Genomic DNA, 23,965 nt, shown 5'->3' with positions numbered 1-23,965 from the left:
GAGAGAGGTATTTGGTAGGCCACTGTTGCATGGCAGAAGCATTCCTCCCACATCCTGGACAAAGCTTATACTTAGAAAATTATACAGTGAAAATGGATCTGCAGCTGACCATTTAATCCATTTTATTTTTTTTTTACAATGCCTGTCCTTCCTTTACCTACTGCCATGGTAAACAGAGGCAAACTCGGACACTGCAGTGGGAAAGAGCAGAGAGAGCTTTCTGTTTAATAGAACAGAAAACAGGCCACAAGTCATGTATTTTCCCTTTACTTGTTGCATGGATTGGAGCTGTCCCTCTTTTTTCTGTTTCTTTAACCCCTGAGCTCAGTATGAGCAGCAACAGGCCTTCACAAATGTGCTAAGGAGGAACCTCTTTGGTCAGCTTCTCAATATGCATTATCATTTGCTACAAATTGGTGTCAGGGCCAGAACTTAATGAAGTCTTCAGAGAAAATTTTTCAGCAAACCTGGACCTGCAGTAAAACCAGAGTAACACAATTTACCTACTTCTACTTTTCTCTTGAAAGGCTGAAAATTCAGCTTCACAGCAAACTGTAAAATCACCTTTCTAGCTGCACCCATTTTATTATTTTCCTTACAGCTTTCCTTATATTCCAAAAAAAAAGAGCCCAAGACACTAGCTTGGAGTAATTTGAAGTTTATCTCCCACTGATACCTTCAAACCTGAAAGCTTCTTGGGCGTCTCTGCTACACCCCTCAAGAAAATTACCTGAACAAAGCTGTCCAAACACAGTATGTCTGTGATTCCATCTCCCTCTGCACTGTGAAGCTGGATTCATGTCACCAGGTAGGTGCCACTCTTTTTCCAGAAGGACAGTAACAAAGTTTGCTCCCCTGTCTTTTGAAGAATCTCAGGAGACATGATGTCTTCGTGAAGCACTTCATTTCCAGTGCTGGAATGATGTTTCTGTCGCCACAGAGGGTTTCCAGTGCTTGGGTAGGGCCTTTTACAGGATCAGCTCGTGTACTACAGAACTGTTTTGCTTCCCTCATTCAGATGCAGGCAGGACAAGCAAATGGGCAACACCTTACTGGGCTGCTAAAGATCAGGACAACAGCTGTAGAAATAGGGCTTTCTAAGTAAGTTCATTTTCCTGAGCATTAGCAATTTGGAGGGAAAATATAAGCAATGTCTTGATTCTGGAAATATTAACTTAAACTTGCCAAATTTTGTTTTTTTCTACTGAAAAGTATGTGGGCAGAAACATTTTTCTTAATTCTAGGAACTAAGGGGTTTTTTCTCCATATGAAAACAGATAAGGTTTTCAAAGGAATTGGTAGCACTAATCTCTTGGTAGAAAAACACCCACAGGCCCATTGGCCATCTCAGTCCACAGACCAGGAAATGAATGCAGAACTAAAATCAGTGATGTGCTGTCTGATAGAATAATACATATGGATATATATATAAGGAAACAGAAGTTCCATATGCTGCTGCTGCTGAGCCAGGAGCTGGGGAGCACTGCCCTTAGAGCACCCCAGAAATCAGGCTGGTCACTCTGGCTCTGAAGGACAGACCTCAACTGGTCAGAATCAGCAGGAAGTGCAGATTCACTTGCATAAATACAGGCACTGATGTTTGAAAACTGCTGCTCTGAACTGCTTCGTTTGCACCAGCAGTAAAACAAGGCAATAGAGTTAGTCCTGGCTGGTGAGGAGGCACAAGTCCTACATGTAAGTCCAGCTTTGTTACTGAAAAAGTGTTCCTTGCTCAGATGTGAAGAGAGAAGGGCTTAATTCCCACTCATACCTCTTGTTTAACTTGCATGAATACACAGTGGGTCTTTGTAAATCACCTTTACTAGATATATTTTCTGTCTTAAAATTTCATGTTGTAACAAAAAGTCAAGAAATCCAGATGTGCTGGTACAATGAGAGCATTTTAAAGGCACAGATGTTCTGGTACACTCTCAGGTCAGGACATTTCCGTCTCTTTGGTATTGTTTCGTTGTTTAATGTCAAGGAACTTGATTTTCTTAACGTCATCAGGTCATTTTTATGAAACAGTTAGTGGGATACAAGTAAATACTAAAGTGCAACACCAGTTCCTTTCTTCTGATTCCTGTTCTGGCTTTATATATAGGACCTGTGTAATTAGAGTTTTACATTAAACAGATTCCTTCCTTGAAAGCTTACTTAGCTTTCAAATTTAAATTCGAAAAAACATAGAAGGAATGAAATTAAATGTTTCTTTTGGATAGCACACTGACAAACAAAAGGAAATCCCTTGCTGCAGGATATGGCAGTCACGGGTCACGAATGTTTAAGCAGGAGTTACTGCCATCCAGAGGAGAAAAGCCATAAGCTGTAGTATTTCATTATTTTTTAAGTATAGAAGGGTAAACCTAAATGGTTGATTCAGTTTATTTCATACTCAAGAATCAAAGAATAGAGAGGTATTATAAATGTACCTAGAGGTATCTGTGGAGTTTTTTTGATGTAGGTATTTGTGAAACAAAGTTCAGAGCAACACAGGGAAAGCACAGTGGAAAAACACATCCGTAGATGAAAAAGCACCAGGTCAGAGCCAAATTTATTTTCCTCTCTTCATTTGAGATATTAAAGGAAGAGGTTTCGGAAGTACCTGTGCTAGGTTTCAGGTTTGTACGCAATCCAGAAGTGGAAGGGAGCTGTGTCCGCTGTGCCGGCCGAGCGCGGCTTCCTGAGGGGGCCCAGCGGGCCGGCAGCGCCCCCTGCCGGCCGCGCCGCTCCCACCCCGCCTGCGCTCCCGCCGCGGGACGGGGCCGGGCCGAGCCGAGCCGAGCCGAGCCGGGCCGGGCCGAGCCGAGCCGAGCCGAGCCGAGCCGAGCCGAGCCGAGCCGGGCCGGGCCGAGCCGAGCCGAGCCGAGCCGAGCCGGGCCGGGCCGGGCCGGGCCGCGCCGCGCCGCAGGGCCAGCTCGTGGGGCGGGCTCGTGTCCGAAGCAGAGGACGCTGCCGCCGGGCCAAGGCGGGCGGGCGGGCGCTCGCCCGTACCTGTGGCGAGAGACGGCTGAATTCCCGGTGCAAAGCTGAATTCCCGGTGCAAAGCTGAATTCCCAGTGCAAAGCTGCAGCTCCTATGGCTGCTATGCCATTGTGCTGCTGAGCCCTGGGGTCTGCTGGCCCTCCAAAAGATCGTCAGAAGGAAGGGGCGCTTCAGAAGTGAAAATTTCTGTATCGGAGGTTAATTCTCTTGAATTTCAGACTACGTGTTTAGACCCCTGCTTAGCTTTCCCAGTCTGATTTTGCCCACAAGGGTAGCAACATCTACCCCAGGGAGCAGAACAGAGCCCAAATCCTCTGTGAATGCAACCATCTATTATCAGAGGCAACCTCATGCTTCGTATGCAAACACGGTTAAACAAATTTAATTCTTTCGTCAAGGGGCTCTGCTTAATGGAGGGATTTCCAGAAGACCCCAAGCTTAAGACCAGTGATTTGCTTGCCCTGCCCCAGATTTATTTGTTGAGGTAGGAAAGAGGTCAAAAGCACAGAGCCTTCCATTTCAGTAAGTTATGTGCCCGATGACCTGCTGTAGGAAGAACTATTGATCTCTGCTTATAACTCCTGTTAAGAGTCCTGTACTTATCGACAGTCCTGAAACACCCCACATTTAAATACTAGAGTGCCAAAGACAACCAAGCAAATATTTTAGCTTGCTGTCTGCAAACTTTCCTTCTGACAAAATATTAGTGGTTTGATTGTTTCCAATGACATGTAAGAAAGCTGAAGTTTTATTAGTTTACAGTCATTCAAAATAAAACATTCCAAGATAATGGTTTTGGAATTTAAAACAGGTTATGTTACCTTCTTCTCCTATATAATGCTCAAACTTGAGGGGAAGGGGCAGCCTCTCCATTACTAAACAGTTTGTTATCAGTAACATTCATAGTCCATTGAAAGTCCATCAGAATACTCTATTGATTTCACTCAACTACCCAACCCACAAAAATTTAATGACGTTGGTAGTGAGACAGGAAAAGCCCCATCTTTTTTGCCACTGTACCAGTTACCTTCAGTATAGCATCATGTCATCTCCAGCTCTGTCACAAGATTATTTATTTCAATATCATGTGAAGAGCAATTGCCCTCAGAGGTAACAGATAACCCTAGAACAGGAGCATCCAAGAAAAGCAGTGCACAAATCACTGTTGTTTCCAATTAGAAAAAAAAAAATCATCAGAAAGAGCCACGTTTTACAGAGCTAAAATTATATTGCATTTCATGTGGTCTATTTTTTAAACATTATAATCCAAATAAAACAAAACAGAATTTAGAAATCTGTTTTAAAAGCTGTGAGAAGCACTGCTTAGATGTAAGGAGATGTATGGGCCAGTACCCAAAATATTGGACATAATTTTCCACCAGATTCATCGAACCAAATCTATCTAAACTTTGGCAAGAGCCATAGTGATTTTGGTTTTACTGCCATATAATGGAAGAAGTCCCTTGTGCATTGTCTACCCCTTTGTAAAGGGCAATATCACAGTGGTAAAATGTGTTTATATCTCTTAAGACAATCAGGAATGAAGGCAATTCTCTGAAGACAATTTATGGTCATTTCATGAGTGTTTGTTAAGCTGCCTGGTCTGCACAGCTGCCTGCATGGGGAGGTGCCAATGAAAGCAGGCAGTGTTAGGTGCTGCCACATGAAATCATCACCTGCTTGCGTGCCCCTTCCAAAGCCTGCTCCTCACAGCAGCCTTCGGCACAAAGACAAACGGATGAATCATCTTGCCAGCTCAGAGGGTGACAGTGAAATTAGAGTCCTTCTCTGCTCAATGCAACAGTTTAGTCATTTGAGACAGGAAATCACTTTGTGTTGGGATGCAGTACTGGGTAAATCTCAACCAGTTTCCAGAGCAGTCAAGGGCTCAGGTTGCAGCAGGAATGATGTGATTATGATGGGCAGGAAACAGAACAGGACAAGTTCCAGCAAAAACGCCACAGAATGTAATAGCAAATGTTGCTCTTGGTGTAGATCTTCAATAGGTCATTCAAAAAATACACCAAGATTCATTCTACAAATACAATAAACTCCAGAGCTGTTGCTATAGAATTCTGTTCTATGTCCTGTGCAAATACTAGTCTGTGCTCTGCTTCAATCACCCTGAGCACAGTTCTACAGAAGTATCTGCCCAAATAGTGATGTCAAGGAGGAGATACAGGAAAGTTCTTTATCTCTCTCACCTTCATCAGCAGCAGTATCTAAGTATCAGTGAAACCTGGCAGAGGGATGAATGACAAGTTGCCAAAAAATAAGAAAGACACAGACTGCTGAGGAGAACTTTGAGAAGTATCTCTGGTGAAGGATCTGCACCAGAGCTGACTTAGATTCCTCTTTGTCAAGGCAGAAGCTAAACTTTGGAGTGGTGTCAAGTCTATTTTTAGGATACTAAGATCTCCCTGGGAATTTATGAGACTGTCTTTGGATTTAAATTATCTCTTCAGGAAGTCTGGGTTATAGATCAGTCATTTTAAGTCAGCTGACCTCAGTCACCTTCAGTGACAGGTAAACTCAGCTTAAAGTGGAATGATCCCTAGGGTCAGGGGTTTCTGAAGGATGTGTATGTGTGTGTGTGTGTGTGTGTGTGTGTGTGTGTGTGTGTGCACTATCAGAATACTCAAATAAGAGAAATGTGATGCAAAGTGAGGGCATTCCCTTGCAGCAGTGCTGCAGACACAAAACACCAAACTAATGAAAGAGCCATCGACATTTCATCCGGAACTGTTAATGCTTCCCAAATGGTCCACAATTAAGTGGAATTAAATTCAATAGTGAATCCCACTTTATATGATGATACAAGGCACTAATAGAAATTACCTGTTGAGTGCAAAAGGAGCTAAATAGTATTTGAGGCATTTGGGTTACTCATAGCAGACTTTAACAATTGCCCAAAAAGGTGCTGCCTCTTGTACAGCTCATTATAATCTACCTATAGAGCTTCATAATTTTCATGTCTGTTTTACATGCAAGAACTTCCATGTCAAGTTGAAATGCTTGCCTCAAATATTCAGGGTGGGTTCATTAAATTCACAACAGCAGTCAAGGGTGAAAATTCCACTTGTCAAGCTCAACCTGCTCATCAATCCACCTGCAGTTCTCCTGTGTGTCTGCTGGGCAAGGAAGTGTTCCAGTGTTTCCAGTGCCTTTGAAGGCTATTGTGAGGCAGCAAAATGCCAGGAATGTTAGAGAGATTGTGGAAGGCAGTACACCACACAGTGCATTTCTGGAGTGAGTTTTCTAAGTAGTTTATAATTTTAAAACTCAAAGCTCTATCCACATTGCAATTTAAGTATTTGTAGCTATTCTGAACAAGGGAGAAATTAGGAGGTGCTGGATTCTGTTACAGGAGAGTTCTTTGATGCCCTTTTCAAACACTATCCAGATACTCCATCTGAAGCGTTCATTTAGCGTAAATACTACAAAGGATCAGCTATTTGAAAGAAATTAAAAGGATGGAACATTTTCTTGGCTGTTAGACATCTGAGAAATCCAGAAGTGGATGGTGCCAAACTATCTGTCATATGTGTACTTCCTGTAGCCTTATTCTCCTGCATGAAATGTGGTTACCACAAAGGATATTTGCAATTGAGAAGGAGAGATCAGCTAGATTTGGCTTTCCTAAATATGGCTTGTCTCTTAGAAAGTGTTTTACAGTTTCTATTACAAATTTGAAGGAAAGGTTTTCTCATTAACAATTGTCAGGTTACATTTTCAACACAGAATAATTAAGGGTATCAGGGTAAGTTTCAAGCCACCATTTTAAAGTTTTAGGCAAGCACGTTCATCAACTGATTGGAATGACGCCACAGGCACCCAGTATACTTACGAGACTGTTTATGTATGTGCTTCTATCTAATCAATCCTTGAAGTAAAAATTATTAAATAATCAAAGTACATTTACATACCAAATCACAAAATATATGTTTCAGAAGCTATTATAAATAGTAAATATGTAATTTGAATCTTTTTTTTAAAAAATAAAAAGACAAGAATTGCATTTCTTTAAAATTTAATAATAGTAAGGGAAACCTTTCTGATTTCTTTTAGGTCAGTTTTCAAATCCTAGATAATTTAGATTGAAAGAAACTTCTGTAGGTGATCTAATCACCTTCTCAGCACAGGTCTCATTATTTCAGGTTGCTCATGCTGTGTCCAGTCCAGTTCAACCCTCCAAAGATGGAGCTCCTGCAAGTTCTGCTGAGAGCTGATTGCTGCAATGCATTGGTAAGAAAGCAATCCACATGCAAACCTTTCTCCACTTTTCTGAACACAATAGGAGATGTTCCACTTTCTATCAGAGGATGTTCTCACTAAACTTTTTGGTTTGCATATAATACCTTTCAGGAATCAGATAAAAGAACTTTGTATCTCGGGGATCAAGCAGGTGCCACGAGGTGTCTCTTCCATTTAGACTTGCAGGAGCCCACTCTGGAAGGGATTACTTAAGTATCTCAGGATTCAGAAGTTAACACAGTAAGTAAAACTTGTTCATTACTTTGTGATTTACAGCTGTTTTGTTCCCTTGTTTACAAAATAAGTTGGTTTTTTTACCAGTTAAATCTCTTGTAGGTTTATCGGGGAAGTGATAAAAATCTGTGAATTGTCACTATCACCAGTATTTTTAAATGGTCCTTTAAAAATTGTGCAGTGATTTGACTCATATCTTTTAACAAATTCTGGAAGCTCTAAGATCCATGCTAAAACCACTGGTAGCTCTTCCCAGTGTGCAAATCCCCTGTGAGTTCACAGCCCCTGTGCAGACCTCTGCAGAACTGGGGAGCAGAGTTTTTGCCTCATCCCTCCTGGCCTGTCCTACCTCCTTCACCTTCCATCCCTCTTCTGTGCAGTGCTCAGACCAGGAGAGCCAGGGAAGCACTTGTGGGTATTTTTGTGGCAAAGTGCTGCTTTCAGAAACATGCATCAAAGACACAGTTGATCCCTTCTATTTTGGTTCCAGTTACTTGCAGAAGAGAGGTCTGGATCCAGACAAGTGCTGGGAGCCTCTTCTTCCACCCTCCTGGGATACTAGGGCTGCACCAGGTCAGATCTTCTGCCAGAAGTGAACATAGGGCATTTTGTTTAAGCTGGGAAACTGATAGTGTTGAAACCATCTATTTAAATAAACCAGCTGGCTGTCCTCTTGCCATTTCTGATGTAAATCTATATGGTATTGTGAAACTTCATTTGTTTTAAGCTTGCAATATTTACCAAGGCAAACCAAAAGGGTTCTTTCTAACTTCCATAGCATTTTTTCTTCTGAGCTATTTGTTGGAAAGATATGTTCATGTATAATTAAATGTGGCTTGCTTAAACCTTTGCAGTTGGTAGCTTAATATATATTTTGTTGTGCTTTGAGTACAAAGGCTATATTATGCTTTTGTTGGCATCCTTGCTGGTTAGAATGCCAACTGCATAATTTTGTTCTCTGCTGTATGTCAGAATTCAAGTGCCGAGGGCTCAACAGGTGGTGCTGGGATAAAGTTCTGGCAAATCAAATAGGTAATGTGGTTATTTCTTTTGTCAAATTATAATTGAAAACAGAGACGAGTAAAATGAAACTCACATTTTCCTGGTGCAAAAGAAAGACTAGAATTAAACTCCAATCAGTTTCCATGACAAATACACATTACTACTGGAGCTTGGTCTGTAAATAAACAGGCAACACCTTAGTTTTGATGTAGAATGATTTGATCTCTGTAAATTTAAACCTTAAGCATCAGTGTTTAAACAATAACAGAAGGCTGGAGTCCTCCATGAATCTTCTTTCTTTCTTGTACATACTTAGGAGAAAATGTGCCAAAAGCTTCAGAAAAACTTTGAAAATATATAAATTTGAAAAGTCAGAGAATTTGAGACAATCTGTAATACATAACTCAAATGTTTAACATCAAGAGTTTCCTGCCATGTTGTTTTCTAATCATTGCTATATCCATGCTTTCAGAAGAAAATGATAAATACACTGGAAATTCCAGTGAATGTGCTGAATGAGGTGCTGCTCATTTTATGCTTGACTTGGATAATGTTTATTAATCCTAAAATCATAAAAATGGGATAAAACCTTCTATAACAAAAATTAAACTAATCATATATGGATAAGTTGGTTTTCCGAAATAAAAAGGCCCATGCACTTCCAGGACTACCCACTTTGCTATTGTGGCTGATCTTTTTTACACCAAGATGTTTTTATTTTCCTTTGAGGACCTGTCCAAATCTAATATAAGTAATTTTATGTACACTTCTGATGATCGTCGTGGTTTCATTTAGTTTTCCATTTCTCCTAAACTATTCATTTCTCAACTCTGAAGTTTTATTTTGTCAGCTCTGAACCCCTCATTCACTGGAGCAGCTCTTGCAGTGGCATCCAGTTCCGTAGGCTTCCACAAGCACCTTTATTTCCCTTTCAAGCTCTTATTTAACTCAAGGTTTGCCTTTGTCTGGGACCAGATGGTGCATCCTCTTTTTCAGCAAGTCATTCTGTAGGTGTAGGAACTAAGCAGCATGGAAAAGGGGTGTCACATCAGTCCAGAAACTGGTATTTTCACCTTTTGCATACCATGGTGACTCTGGTTTAGTCCTAGCAGAATGCAGACGTTTCTCTCCCAGGCTGTGGCTGTGCTGCTGAGTGCCAGGGCTGTGGTCGGGGATGGGACACCTCACAGAGCACAGCCTGAGAAACTCCTGAATATGGCATCAGAAATTGCTGTGACAGATCACAGGGTAAGAAGCTGACAAATGTACCCATGGTGCTGTGAGGAATTCCCGGGTGGTTAAGGAGGAGTTATGAGAGCTGAATTACAGAGAAAGGTGGGGCTCAGCAAATTTTTCTGGTTTTACTTTTACATTGTTACAAATTTCAATAGGATGTACCTTTTGCCCTTTCACATACAACGGTTGATTGTTGTGTAATATCTGCTTTATATTGCTCTCTTAGAAAGAGACTATATTATGCTTAAATTTTTTTAAAAGAACAAAAAAAGGTTTTTGTGTGTAGTTTGCTGCTGTCTTCTGTGAGAGCACATAATGAAACAAGTATTTGCAGAAGTATGGGATCAGAAGCACAGTATGTGTGTGTGTGAAAAGTGTTTGAACCTGCAACCACATTTAAAATTTTTCTTGAGTTCGCACACAAAAAATGTAAATATTTAGACTGAAAATAAAATCTCTCTGTGTTATTAAAAAATAGGAGGGTAAAAACAAATCCTCCAGAACAAGAGTATGGTAGGCATTAGTTCTTCTCTCTCCCAGCACTCTTAGAGCCCAGAAATGAGTTGTATTTTCATCTCGGCTTGATGTAGCAGATTTTAGCTACTCAAATCCCTTTTTCCATTAGTGTGAGTTAAGCTGCTCAGGGTTTTTCCATGGATGCTGCCCTACCTTTGTCACTGTCTCTTTGAGCCTTCAGTTCAGTTCCCCTGCTCTGGCCTGCCAGGTAGGTGAACCTCACAGGGCTCTGGCTGGCTGGAGTATCACTCTCAGGCTAAAGCAACACCTGCTGTGCCTCTCCAACCTGTGGCACATTTAACACTTTCTTTTCCCCTCCAGGGCAGGGATTACAGCCCTGGCAGGGGCTGCCCCACTGCCAGCACATCTGCCCTGTTACTCAGGTCCAGAGATTAGCAGGGGAAGATGCTGGGAACTACTCTGGGTTTAGAGCTGTCTTTGTGCATTCTGCCAGCCCAGCACTGCACAGAGCTTCCCCTTTTCTTCTTGTTCTTGGATATGTGAATGGGGCATGATGCTTTTTTAATACCTCTTCACTTGTGCCTCTGAACCATCCTCTCTATTGTCCTTTCAATTATTTAGTCTTTGTTTCTTTTTACTACAAGTAGTCTAAGATGGAGGACTTGATCCTTATCTTATCCTTATGCAACCTAAAATGGCAATGCCTACCCTGAAGTGTCTGATTTCCATGACAGGCATTGTACCACATGCCTAAGTTTCAAAACGTTGCAAGAGAAGGGCTTGATGCCTTGCTGAAATCTATTTCAGCCTTTTTTATGTTTTTATTATGATTAATGGATGAAACAAAACCATTTGTAGTACATTTATTATCACAAACAATATTGGAAGTAATTTGACCCCTACAGTACTTTCTTTTTTAATAATACTATACAGTGGCAAAAAGGCTATGAAATCCTGTGCAGAGATCTTTATCTTAGTTGAACTGGTTGAAATATAGACAATGGAAATTCTCTGGGTTGACACTGGTATAATAGGAAGCAGCATATGACCTGCTTTTCTGAGCAATGTGCTGTCACCACAAACTACATCCCCATACATACCCAACATATAAAAAGTTTGTTTGTCAGCCTGCTCCTGTGAGCTCTTTATTTATGGCTACTTTATCATCTGAATAAGCCATGTTTTTCATGATTAGAAACATAACACTCTGGCAAAATCTGAAGTTGTATAGGAGAATGTGAATACTTTTATTATGAAGTCATTTTGCTGTAAGCACTGGAGAAATCAGATAGTGCCACGCTGTGTTACTCAACTACCAGGTCAAGTGTGATATAAAAGCATGGAGTTCAGAAAACCTCTCCTGGCATGGTGTGGTTCACCAAAGGCCTAAATTAAGTTTCTCCCTGGACTTGAAAAGTTGGGAACTCAAGGTAATGTTTTTGTCTGCAGCTTCTTCAGCTGGAGACTGTGCACTTGTGCATAGCCCTTCCATGGCCATGGGCTGTCTCTTGGAGGGGTCTCTCACAGCTGCCAGAGGAGAGGATAGCACCGAGGGCCATTTACTACAGCTCTGCAGAGATGCTCTAAGAGCTCCCCTGAGGAGTGAGAACTGAGGTAAGACACTGACTGACATACCTGAATGCCACTACCTCTTACTGGTCACACACATTCAGGAGAGCTAAGCTGCCAACTTTCTAAGTGTAAGGAAAAGAATTATTTCCTGACACTGTCATTCTCAAATTCAAATCCTCAGAGGTGGATAAAGTAAAAAAAACTTCAGGCTTGGCAGCAATTTACCTTAAAATGGCAAAGTTAAGTTTAAAAAAAAAGCACAGCTAGCACAATCCATGTGGAGACTGCCTAAAGGCTCAGTTTAAATGTATACCATTAAATAGTCTCTTAAAATTAGTTACCATGTCTAAAGGGCAGAGAACATGGTTACCAGGAGAAAAAAGCCATCCTTCAGAAAGTAAGTCCTGTTCTATGGAGTAAAGTAGATTAGAGACTTGACTTGGAGAAGAAACTACTGTAAATAGGCCCATAACATTTTGGAGAGTGACTTGCTAAACACACAAACCTAATAACTGCATTCACTTACCTCAGCCTAGAAGGTAATTGGTGAACTGATAGTGCCAGCATATGACAGAGGTCCAAAAGGAGCAGTTGTGGAAGAGAAAGACATTGCAGGAAACCTGAATATCTTATTTGCATTAATAATCAGTAAGGGAAGACAGTAAGGTTCCTCTATGAGACCAAAATATCTCCAGGACTGCATCAGATCAGTGTCAAAAAAATATTACACTTGGAACAGAGATGATTCCTTCAAATATGAAATGCCCAGTAATAGTTCAGTATAATCAATTATTTGCACTGACCTCAGTACCACAGGCAAGGAAAAAGAAGATGAAAATATGTGAGAAAGGGCTCAAAGGTGACCCTGCAAGCTGGGTAAGGACCAGTAAACCAGAAGTGCTACAGCAAACAAACTGGTACAAGTTATAAAAGAATCAAACTAATGTGGGGGAAAATATGTCCCTCAGAGAGGGGTGACCTGATAGTTGTAGAAGAAATCATGCCCCCAAACCTGCTAGAGCCCCATGGAGGGATCAGCATGTTCATTTTTAGGAGGAAACCCCAGCAGCCCAGTTCAGTGTGCACCCTCCGAAGCACAACTGTGTCCTGCCTGCCTTATTGAGTGACCCAGCTGTGTTAGAGCCATCAAAATCTACCACATCTATAAATAATATTACAGAGCTTTGCTTTTCTTGTTGGATGGTACAGAATTCTCTGTAATTCTGATTTCTTTTGAAGCTGCAAGCCAAACCTCATATATATCAATTAAACTGTGAAAATGTACTGCTGGAGTTGCCTATGGATTCTAACTTAATGAAAAATTGCTTGCATGCTGTAGAGAGACATAACAGAATGTTATTGCCATTGTTCATCCTCTGGAATTTGGTCTGAGAGTCTGAGCTTGTTAATCAGCAGTTCATCCTGCTTGTACTTGCGAGCACTCAGTGCCAAGAGTGAATTTCCTCTCTTTGCTTTTGCACTGGAAGCTTTGCCAAAGGTCTTTTGTTCACTGTGTCAGTCAGCTGTGCTCTTGCCTTAATTGTGCCAGTAACTCATGTCTGGAGATTATTCATTCTGCTCTGGTGCAACGAGCAGTGTGTCAGCCTGGAGCTGGTGGAGACATGCTGGGGCTTGTGTACACCCAGTTCAGGTCTGGGGACACCAAATGTGATTCTGGATCGATCTTCAAGTGCCCTCAGCCCCGAACAAGGGGATTTTGAAAGTGTGCTAGTACTACAAAAATGCTAATTTCTGGATACAAAGTACAAGGTATACAACAACTCATGTTGTCTGAGTGCTCCTGTTGTGCAAGATTCGATCTCATTATGAGATTTGTTCCAAGACGTTTGACAGAATTACCAAGAAACTATAATTACTGCCAGGGAAACTATTTTTAATAATATCTACGACAAAACAGTAACTATGACAAAACTAAAGCAACTTCTAACACAAGTATTTTTTTCTTGGTTAGTCTGGGAGTGTTATAGTTGTACATAACTTTGCAAATCAATTTCATATCATGGGCTAATTCTTTTAAAGAAAAGATCAGCTGAAAGTTATCAGATACTCTTAGCCATATTGACTATCTTGTTCTACTCCCTTTCTCAGAAAAATAATAGTAAAAACATGAAAGAAAACTCAGTTAAGGCAAAATTCCCAGAACTTAAGAGAAAAAAAATTAAACCATAAAATCACAGAATGGTCTGGGTTGGAAAGTGCCCTAAAGGGACATCTTCAGTTATATCAAGCTTCTCAGAGTCCTGTCCATACTGCCTTGAATGGATCCACATCTCCAGATATGTATTTGAAATACTGCTCAACCTTCTAATGTTTGCCCAGCTCAATGCAAAGTCCTTCAAATGAAAAAAATAGAGATCCCAAAAAAAATAGACACAGACTGATGCCTTCATCCCCTAAAGGATTTTGATATCCTGTCCCTATAAAGGTTTAAAGCAAAGATAAGGTTGTTTTCATTAGCTGTTGAAAGTTTGGATGAAAACACTGTGGTACTTCATTTTGATTGAGTTTTTCTTCCCTTTCTTTTTTTTTCTGTTTTGGTAGTTGTTGTTTTGTTTTTTTGTTTTTTTTTTTCCACAAATCTACTTTTGAAATAGTCTTTTGTTGGCATATACACTGTTCCAACTTTTATCCTTGATAAAAAGTATGATAACTAAGGGGCAAACCTTACAAAGTAGCTCATGAGTAAATGGAATTTAATGAGGTCAATTATCCCCACATGCTTGTGTACAGGTTTCATTAATATTAATAAGTCATAGACATGCTATTGAGCTGAAGAATAGGCTGTCACTGGTCTCTACATGCTGTTTTGTGTGTGCTGATTTAGGATTATTCAAGAGAACGCATTCATTTCCAAATGTCTAACATTTCAGTGGCAGAAAACCTCACGTTTGCCCATTATACCTGTGAGATACAGAAAGATGGAAAAAAATAGGTTAAACAGCTGAAACAGCACAGATTCAGTCTGTGCTTTTACCAAAATGCAGAATCACATTACATGCATGTCTCGCCATAAATATTTAATGAAGTGGAAATGAATATGTAGCAGGCTGGGTTCTTCCCTCTAAGGGTTAAGTTCCATTTCTGCAAATTGGTTTGTGCCCTATTTCTGTTCCTCTGTCTCTGTGCATCTAGACATTTTCTTGGCATCTCTAACTCTTCTGAGGTTTCAGGAGAGCTTTGGAGATTTGCTAGTAATTGACCTGTTTGGATTGCCCATGACTGGCATTTGCTAAAAGATAATACAGTCCTGCATTTTGTTGTTAAGTGCTGGTTGTGTTATTAACTTGTGGCCAAACCAGAAGAAAGGCTCAGGAGACATCATTTTCCCTCAGACAACTTCATTTGGTTCTTACCGTAATCTCCATTAAAATGAAGCACTTTGGTCTCAGCTGAGGGGAGTCTCTTATTCCTTAACTTGTCAGCCGTGTTTGGCCAGTAATGAATACACCCACTTGGCTTTGTTTTTTTAAGATATTACTGTACACTAAGGGTAAACAATCAACATCACATCAAAGTCAGATGATTTAACCTTCTGCCACTTCTCTAACCACTAAAGAACTCCTGCCAGGGCTAGCTAGGTATTGAAACATGTGTAAATGTTTTCTGAGAAAACAAAATTATCAAGTGGAGGAAACCCTATGTTTTCTCCTTAGAAAACAGGAATAATTAATAAGATCAGATCTACTATATCCCAAAGGCATCTGAGTGGACCCTATTTGTTTTATTTTTATCATGTAACAAGAACAAATCTTGCCTGCAGTTACAAATAGCATAGTTCTGGAGGAACCTTAAAGTTTAGTTCTGCCATAATTTAAACTGGTACTGTCTCAGTGTAACACATCTGCTTTCAGCAAAGTTCCTCATCTCCAGCACCAGCTTTAATAGCCAAGAAGAAAATGAAAAATAGAGTCTGGAAACAATGAATTAACACTAGCCAGATAAGCATAAGGAATCTACTTTGTGTAACACAAGAATTAAATACTGCTGATCTTTGCAAGTAGCAATGACAACTCAAATACAATGCCTTGGGGCCTGCAATAACCTGGAGGCTAATTAACTGCAGAAAGAGCTTTTTATATTACACTTTGTATTAAATAGATTCAGCACAAATCCATAGAGACCAATAAGCATTTTTAGGCAGTCTAGCTAAATTTTACCCCAAAAGTGATCAAGCTACATAGAATTCTGGCTTGTGAGGTGTCTGATTAATGTATTGTCCTCCAATAATTCAGGTGCTTAAGATGAAAATAAGAGCAAATAAGAGATGGAGATAGAGGAAATCTTCTGACAGTATGATGTTCTCGATAGATATAGTACTAAATAAATAAACTTTAAACCGTATACTAAATAGAAATATATAGAAAATTTACTTCAGGGTTTTCAAATACTACCCTAAAATATGTCATCATTTTAAAACCAGAAGCTGATGTGATCAAGTGAGTAAAAAAAGAAAGGAGAGGAGGCACAGCTTACAAGGCTCATCCAAGTTCCCCACTCTCTCAGCATCTCTCGGTTATCCCTGGAGAAGGATTCCAGCAGGAATCCTGAAGCACAGCGCTGCAAGGCCAAGTGCTGGGTACAGCCGGGATATCAGCAGGGAACCTCTGGAGGAAGATAAAGTCCTGCTTTGTTCATAAACATCTGATCACAGTCAACCACTGTGGTGCCTTCTGATACGTGTGCAGTAAATATGGCATCAACTAAGCCACTTAAAAATACACACTAGGAGTAACTGAATTCTGGTTTGGTTTCAAGGAGATATTCCACTTCTCTTTGTAGATGTCTTTGTCTTGTCCTCATCCTCTCTCACACACACTCAAGAAGACTGGAAGCAGAAACAAGGCAGAAACCATATCTAATTTCCATACTTGGCTTAAAAATAAGACATTGCTCATTCTTTACTTCCAAGCTAGCAGGTATGAATCAGAATTGGTGAGCTAAGTTTTAAGTTACTATAAGTGAACTAGGCATTCTTTTTGAACATTTCTCACGCAGCTATGACACACTGAACATAGCAAGAAGAGGAAGCAAATAGAATCTGGCTTGAATCTTTTTAAAGCCTTCAGGTTAAAGAAGTTTCCCAGTACTTCTCTCCAGTAAAATAGTAAAATTCCTTAAAAGAAAATCTGTCTCCTTCCAGAGGAGGTGCCAGGTATGTTCACTACCATCTGGCGCAGTCTCTGTTGAGAGATCTGAAATATCAATAGGAGCACCTCAAGCACACCAGCATAATCTTTGCAAGGCAGATAAGGCAAAAAGAAAACCAGATTATTGGATATCCTTATCCCAAATTTGAAAGAAAATGAATAGACTGTGGAAGAGTTCACAAAATTATAAAAATACAAATGAGCCTGTCCCTCATATAGAATCTTTCACAGATACACTGGCACTCTCTTTTGGAAAAATGTAACTTAGCCATCCATCTATACAAGTTTGCATTTAGGACCTTCATAGAATAACTGCAGATATTTATGCTGGGAGTAGTTCAGAGGAACCTTCTCTCTCCTCAAGTTATAGCCTCACTAATAAACAACTTGTCAATCTGCATCAGGAGGGCTTTACCCACGAATTAACACAAGCTGTTCGCCATCAGCCAGCCTCAGCTGCTCACAAATGGAGGCAGGCTGCTTTCACCCTTCATTCTCCTGGGATTTCTTAGATATTATGGCTGAGGCAAAGTTGTCATGTTTTAATTTCTATACAGTACCAGAAAGGTAACAAGGATTTACACATAGCTCCCCCTTTTAATCATTGGTGCTTGGGTTTTTTTTCCAAAGATGCGTGGAAGTTTCTCAGAGTCAGGGTTAAGATAAATGCACTGGTCCCTGGAATTCCTGTCTTAAGCACTGTTTGCACTGTTGCTCTGTCTTGACAGAGAGGTCATCATGGCATCTCCCTGCTGACAGCATCCTGCATGTCACCTCTGGCAAGGTTTTGGCTGAGGCTGTTGGAGAAAAGCCAACAGATAAAACCATGATTCCAAAGTTTGGGGTTTTCTTGTTTCTTGGGTTTTTTTAAAGAATATCTGAATCTCATGAATAAATGTATGACTTTAAAATATATATATATATAAATAAATAGAAAGAGGAGAGTTTCTCCTGTGGTCAAGAACCTTCCTTAATGAGACCCAGACAGATTTACATTTTTTAAAAGCACAAGACTTTTGGGTTTTTCCATTTAAATCATCAACTCCTGCATAAATTACATTTGTAAGACCCATTGGCTCCAATCAAAGGGTATTTAAGAGTCTGTCTGGCTGAGTTATGAAAGGACAAGGTAAGAGAAGTGGAAAAAAGGACAAGCTATAGGATATCCATTAGTAAGATGACTAATATTATTACAAACCTGATTTCCCATTTCTTTGCTTTCTTTCATGGAGATTTAAAGATAATTGTAGCAAGCATTCAGGAAGAAAAAGTAAAAGGGAGACAAATCCTGCAAAGAGAAGTCATATTTACAAATGCTCAATATTTCTTCTGGCTTATTGTAAATTATTTATGAGGTGCTTTTCAATATTAAAGTTCTTCGTTAGTTCATTGGAGACATGGTCTAGATTAGTAATGAATTAATTGTCATAGAAAAGAATTTATGGCTTACTGTCTCCAAAAAGCAGCAGTTTGGCTTCTGTGGGTAAAATGAGGTAATGTAGCAAAGTCCTGACTATGAGGGAGTAGTTTTTTTAATTGCAGACAAATAAGATTAATGCTTTATCCCAGGCTGTGCTGAAAGGGATATCTTGCATGATTAAAAATATATTTTAAAACCATCTAATTTCCTATGTTTTACTTTTTTTTTTTTACATAAATGTTTGCTGTTCCAATACTATAACTTTTTCCTTGTCACTCAACTTGCATTTTTCTCAGCTTCAGTAATGAAAATAAATCTGTTAAATTCACTTTTCTAAAAGCCAACTTCTCATTCAGATTTCCACTTAGCTAGCAGTAACACTAAACTCAGGGCTGGAAATCAGGACATTGAGAACAATGTCCTACAGGTTTTTTCTTCTAATTGATGGAAATATTTCTAGTGCTTTTCTTTGTTTCTCAAAATCCTGGTAAATTTTGTCCTTGAATTTATCTGGCAAATTGGTTAAAAATGAACTTGTAGGAGAACAGGAGCTCTTTCAGGGCAATGTTTCATTTCAATACATTTTCACATTGTTTTGCTGGTTTGGAGAAATAATCATCATTTAAGGCAGTTAATAACAGATCTGTAGGCAAGGCAGATGGATCTGTGTAATGCAAGAACTTCCCTCACTTGTTGCTGTACATTTCCCTCAGCTTTTGAAAAACTTTTACACGAAATTTCAGCCCAAAATCCAATTCCAAATTAAATACCAAAAGGCTTAATTAATCACTTTGGTTTGCTTTGTATGTGTGTTCTGTTTTAAGCCGGTTGTTTTCCATCTGGTCACAAACACTAGGGCCTTTTTCAAGTTGTGAACATCAGGAAATCTGAGGAAATTAAAACTGTATATCCAATTTGAATTGTTCATATTTTTCTTCTGTAATTTCAGGCCCAGAAGGTTTAAATAGCCTCATGAAAGCATGAGGGCCCCAGCTTTCTTCTGTGATTCATCAGTTTGGACATCAGAGAGCACCTAAGTCGAGAGAGTCAGATAGAAAATACTAATGGATAAGCTGCTATAAATGAGACTTCACAGTGACATATTGGAGAATCATATATTGTAAACTGGAAAGAGTAGGAGGGTTTTCAGCACATGGCAGAAAAATGCATGCTTATGTGAAGAGAAATTCCAAAGCTTTTCAAGTTAGTTTTGCTTTATATGTGGAAACACCATGCCAGGCAATCAACACTTACTAATTTTCACCCCATTAAAAGAAAGGGAAGGAAAGGAGAAAGGGCTGTACAGTTTTATCAGGTGGCCTATATCATTGTAGGAAACATTTTTGTACAGATGTAAGATGCTATTCATGAAAAAGTATTTCAATTTTAACAGAAGGAGTTACTTCGCATAAGAAGACATTGTATTGGTAACCTCCTGCTAGAGCTTTTCTGTTGCATCTCAGACATGAAGCAGGGTGACAGTGGCTCACACACTCCTGCTCGTTTCCTGCTTGCTTCCAGAGCAGCTCTGCCTAATGGCACCAGTTTTTGTAATCAGAGCCATCTTTTTTTGGTTACTAAAAGTAGAATTTGATCCCAAAGCCCCACAATGATGTTCTCTTTACCTCTGCAGCTGTCATTCCACCAGCTCCACTTCAGGGCAGCGACTGCTGCTGTGACAAGCAGGCAATTCTACACTCCCACAGAGTGACCAGGAGTACCAACCAGAAAGTCTCTTGACCATATTACCTTATGGAAAATTCAGAGATTCTGACCCTCCCTCATGTTCACAAGACCTAACTACTTCCCTGTAACTCTCACAACCTCTTTAGCATTTGGAGAAAATTAAACTAAATGCAACATGCCAACATCAAATACTCAAAAGACAACTTTTAATTTAATTACTGTAGACGTAGAAAAAGGAGTTCTTTAAGGAAGTCTGTCAACTACGAGCTATATACAACTCTTGAGGAATTCCTTAGTGATTTTCCTAGTTAAACAGATTTCCTTTAAAATACACTTGTTTGCTGCACAGGGTAGAATTCTTGTAAAAATCAAAGAGTTCTTTTTCAAAAGTTGGATCTGACGTGTGATGATAACAGAGCAGATAGGAAATACACATCCCTTAGTTTGTCATATTGATCTGAGAAACATGACTGGGCATTGCAGAGCAAACGTTTGTATCTTCAGAGGAAAGGGCCAGGATGAAGTGTTAACTGCTGGAGTTAAAGCTCTTTCTCTCGTTGATTTCAGTAAGCATTTTTCCAGATCCAAAGCCTTTCTGTTAAGTTCAGTGCTGTGATACCCATTGAAGCCAAAGAACAGCAAAGCTTGTCTGATCTTTTTGAAGCTCTGGTTTCAGTTAAATAACCCAGTGAACCTTTCTCTGAATTAGCATTACAGAATATGTGCCAGCAGAGAGGGGACTACTCAGCTGAGAGTTACCTGAGAGTGCTCCAGAACAAGGAGCCCAGCAGATCATGCAAGCTGCATGCAGCCCTAATTTTGAGCTATTACAAAGTAAAGCAACTTTCCAGTCCTTCATTTCTTTCCAGACTTGGATCAATTTATTTCTTCTTAGATTTAAATTCCCATTATTTATTTCTGAATTTCTATATTAAAATTAACAAAATATTACCTGATTTAGTGCTTAATTTTTTAAAGAGTGGCATTACTTCTATTGAATGATGATTCCAATCTGCACTTTTGTGAGCATTAGCAGATGATCTGGGAAGAGACATTCAGAGGGATGAATTCAGAGGTGATAGTGTAACATAAACTGAGGAAAAGGACCCGCACAGACTCTGTGTTAAGGTAAACCATAAAAAGAAGGAGCAGAAGAGGAAAAGTAGTTAAGTGAATGGTATGTAACACCTAATCTAAAGCACATTTATCGTTCCTTCAGCACACACAAAACTTTTGCTAGTTTCTTTTTGCAGTTACTGAATACCACACACTGAATACTGAATACCCACATTAGCTGAAGTTAGAAACCTTACTAAGATCTTAAAAATAGGCTTCAAAATAAAAATATTTAATAATTTGCAATCTACACCAACTCTTACACTCCTACTGCATTCATCATATTTTTCTCCGTCAAAGAATATCGTGAATGTATGTTGGCCACAGAAATACATTTGATGTACTTATACCAGAATAACAGTGCTTAATTACCTTCTTACTACTTGAGCTCTAGTCTGCATACATGACTTGCTCAGCAAGTCAGCTTCCGAAATACAGAAATAAATTTACTCATTTCTACAGTGAAAAGATTTCTGAAATATATATGGAAAATTTCAGTAACTCCTTCATTCAATCGCTTACTTTTAAAAACATAAATAAATAAAAAAATCTCAGGACTAAGAAAATCCAGGGGAAGAGAAAAGATTAACCTAGAAAAGGCAGACAAGTAAATAAATCTGAGCTTCATTGTCCCTTCCCACTTCAACAGAGGACTCCTACAAGGGCCTGGCCACGGTGCTCAAGCTCCCAGGGTAGGACAGGGGTGGGCACAGCGTGCACAGCAGCCCCTGTGACATTAGTGAGGGCCAGGGTGCAATGTCTCCAAGGAGGAGGAACACGCAGTCTGGCACAGAACAGCATTTTTCTCTCCGCTTCCACGCAGTTTCCGCATGGAGCGCAGTCAGAGGTGCCACGGCACTGTAATGGAAATGAAGGAGCCAGCAGCGGGAGGTGGGAGCGGGCAGCATCCTCATCCCAGCCCCTAAATCTGTCGCTGTCAGGAGAGCTCCGGGAGGCGCTGGGCACCCGCGGCTCCCCGGGAGTCAGTGAGAGTTCAGGTGCTTACTGTGTCATCAGGCCTGACCTTCAGAGCGACACGGCCAGCGCGTTTGTTTTCCCACAGCAGTGATTGCTTCAGTCAATTATTATTGCCCATCCTGGAGTGCAAACACATAAGGACTTGATTTACAGTGCAAAATATACATCCCGAATTTACTTCCTCTTTTATTTTTGGTCTGCCGTAGCACCTCCAGCTTAAAGGGATGACAGCAAATTACTTCATAGGTAAATATATCTACATATGGGGAAGGATAAATATCAGTCATTCAGAGCATCCTGAGATGAACGCTCCATTATAGCGTTGGCTGTGTTGCATCAGATGTGACAATATATTTAAAGGGTTTTGCATTTTGTTTTTAAAGTGTTCCTTTTGTCTGCTCCTCCCTGAAAAAAAATCATTAGCAAATTTGTTGGTTTGGCATTCTAACCATTAAATCCAGTTTCACCCAGATTTAAGATTGTACATTCAGTTCTTTAAGCAATGTTTAGGTATTACCAATATACTGAAAGATAGATGAGACAGCCTCATGGTAATACAGCTTTTAACCTTTCCTCTCCTCTACCATGACGGGGGAGAATTACAGTAAATGATGGTTACCTTGTCTGCAGTATGGACAATTGATTTGACCTCACTGCATCTGATGCTCTAATGGACTTCGTGGCTGAATCCCTGGAGATATAAAATATGTCCAAGTGAATTGGGGCAGGTTAAAGAACAGACCTGCTTTTCATGGCTGGCTCAAGCTGTAATAGATCTCCTGGTTGTTCTGAGAAGAAGATTAAAAATGATCAATATCCAAATCATTAAAAGAAAAGTGGTGGCTTCTGTAAATCTACCTTAGCTATAATTTTTTCCCTGCTGAATGCTGGGGGGAGTCTATGTTGGTGACATGAGTTTCTATAACAAATGTTTGCTTCCGTTCACTTTCTTGTAGCATGGTCCCTGTTATATTAAGAATCAGACACTCAGGTGGCCTGAATCAGCACTGCTCTCCTGAAGTCATGCTTGTTTACACCATGAGGAATCTGATCTTATGTTTAATTAACACAGATAAAATGCCAATACTGTTATATTTCTTGGACCAGCAAAATAAAGCCAAGGACAGATTTCAGAGAATGATGGGAACTGATAACTGAATGTCCTTACAGTTCTGCTAGCCGCATATAAAAGGCCAAAAATAAAGGTCTAGTTTAGGGAGAGGAAAACAAAAATATTTGCCTTGGCTGCCCTGAGCCCTTCATTTGGCAAAGTGTAATTCAACATCTTGTTTATCTCTGCCTACCCTCTCTCTTAACAAGTTTGTGCTCTTTTCCTGACAGCCTTACAAGAGATTGTAACATCCTACAACTCAGAAACCTTCTTCTCTGCACACAATGTGCCACGCAACTTCAGTGGGATTATATACACCTACATTTCCTTCACTTCCTGGAAAAGCCAAGCCTTAAGAAGACAGCTGTATGACTGTTCCATAGCTGGGAAAATTATTTGCTACACTTGAAATCCAAGAGAGTCCCAATCTTTAACCAGCAAAGTCTGGCTCTGTTGGGATCTGATATTTCTACCTTTTTAATGACAGCAATAAGAGGTAATCCCAAAGTCTGCATTTGAAGGTGCAGTCTATTTTCCTAGTTTGGAGAAATTAAAAGGTACAAGAATTGTACCTAGCTAGTTCTATTCCGTTAAATTGAGTGAATGTGAAAAATATCCTATAATGAAGAATTAGGTTTCAACAAATTGAAAAAAGTTTCATTTTTTAATCAACCTGTTTAACAACATTTACCTTTTATTTTTCACACATTGTTTTGTTTAAAAAAA

The 23,965-nt window shown here is 39.8% G+C and overlaps 1 long non-coding RNA gene across 1 annotated transcript; it reads left to right on the top strand.

The window, feature by feature from the left end:
- Positions 1-623: 623 nt before the first annotated feature.
- LOC117000331 lies at positions 624-23,583 on the top strand. The gene is made up of 5 exons (XR_004418745.1): positions 624-808; positions 7,143-7,230; positions 7,351-7,479; positions 11,638-11,802; positions 23,470-23,583. It is a non-coding gene; the product is annotated as an uncharacterized LOC117000331 (long non-coding RNA).
- The last annotated feature ends 382 nt before the right edge of the window (positions 23,584-23,965 follow it).

Source organism: Catharus ustulatus, chromosome 9, assembly GCF_009819885.2.
Source record: "Catharus ustulatus isolate bCatUst1 chromosome 9, bCatUst1.pri.v2, whole genome shotgun sequence".
Classification (NCBI taxonomy): domain Eukaryota; kingdom Metazoa; phylum Chordata; class Aves; order Passeriformes; family Turdidae; genus Catharus; species Catharus ustulatus.
The sequence above is the reverse complement of the archived record's forward strand: the minus strand, read 5'-3'. Positions and strand labels throughout refer to the sequence as shown.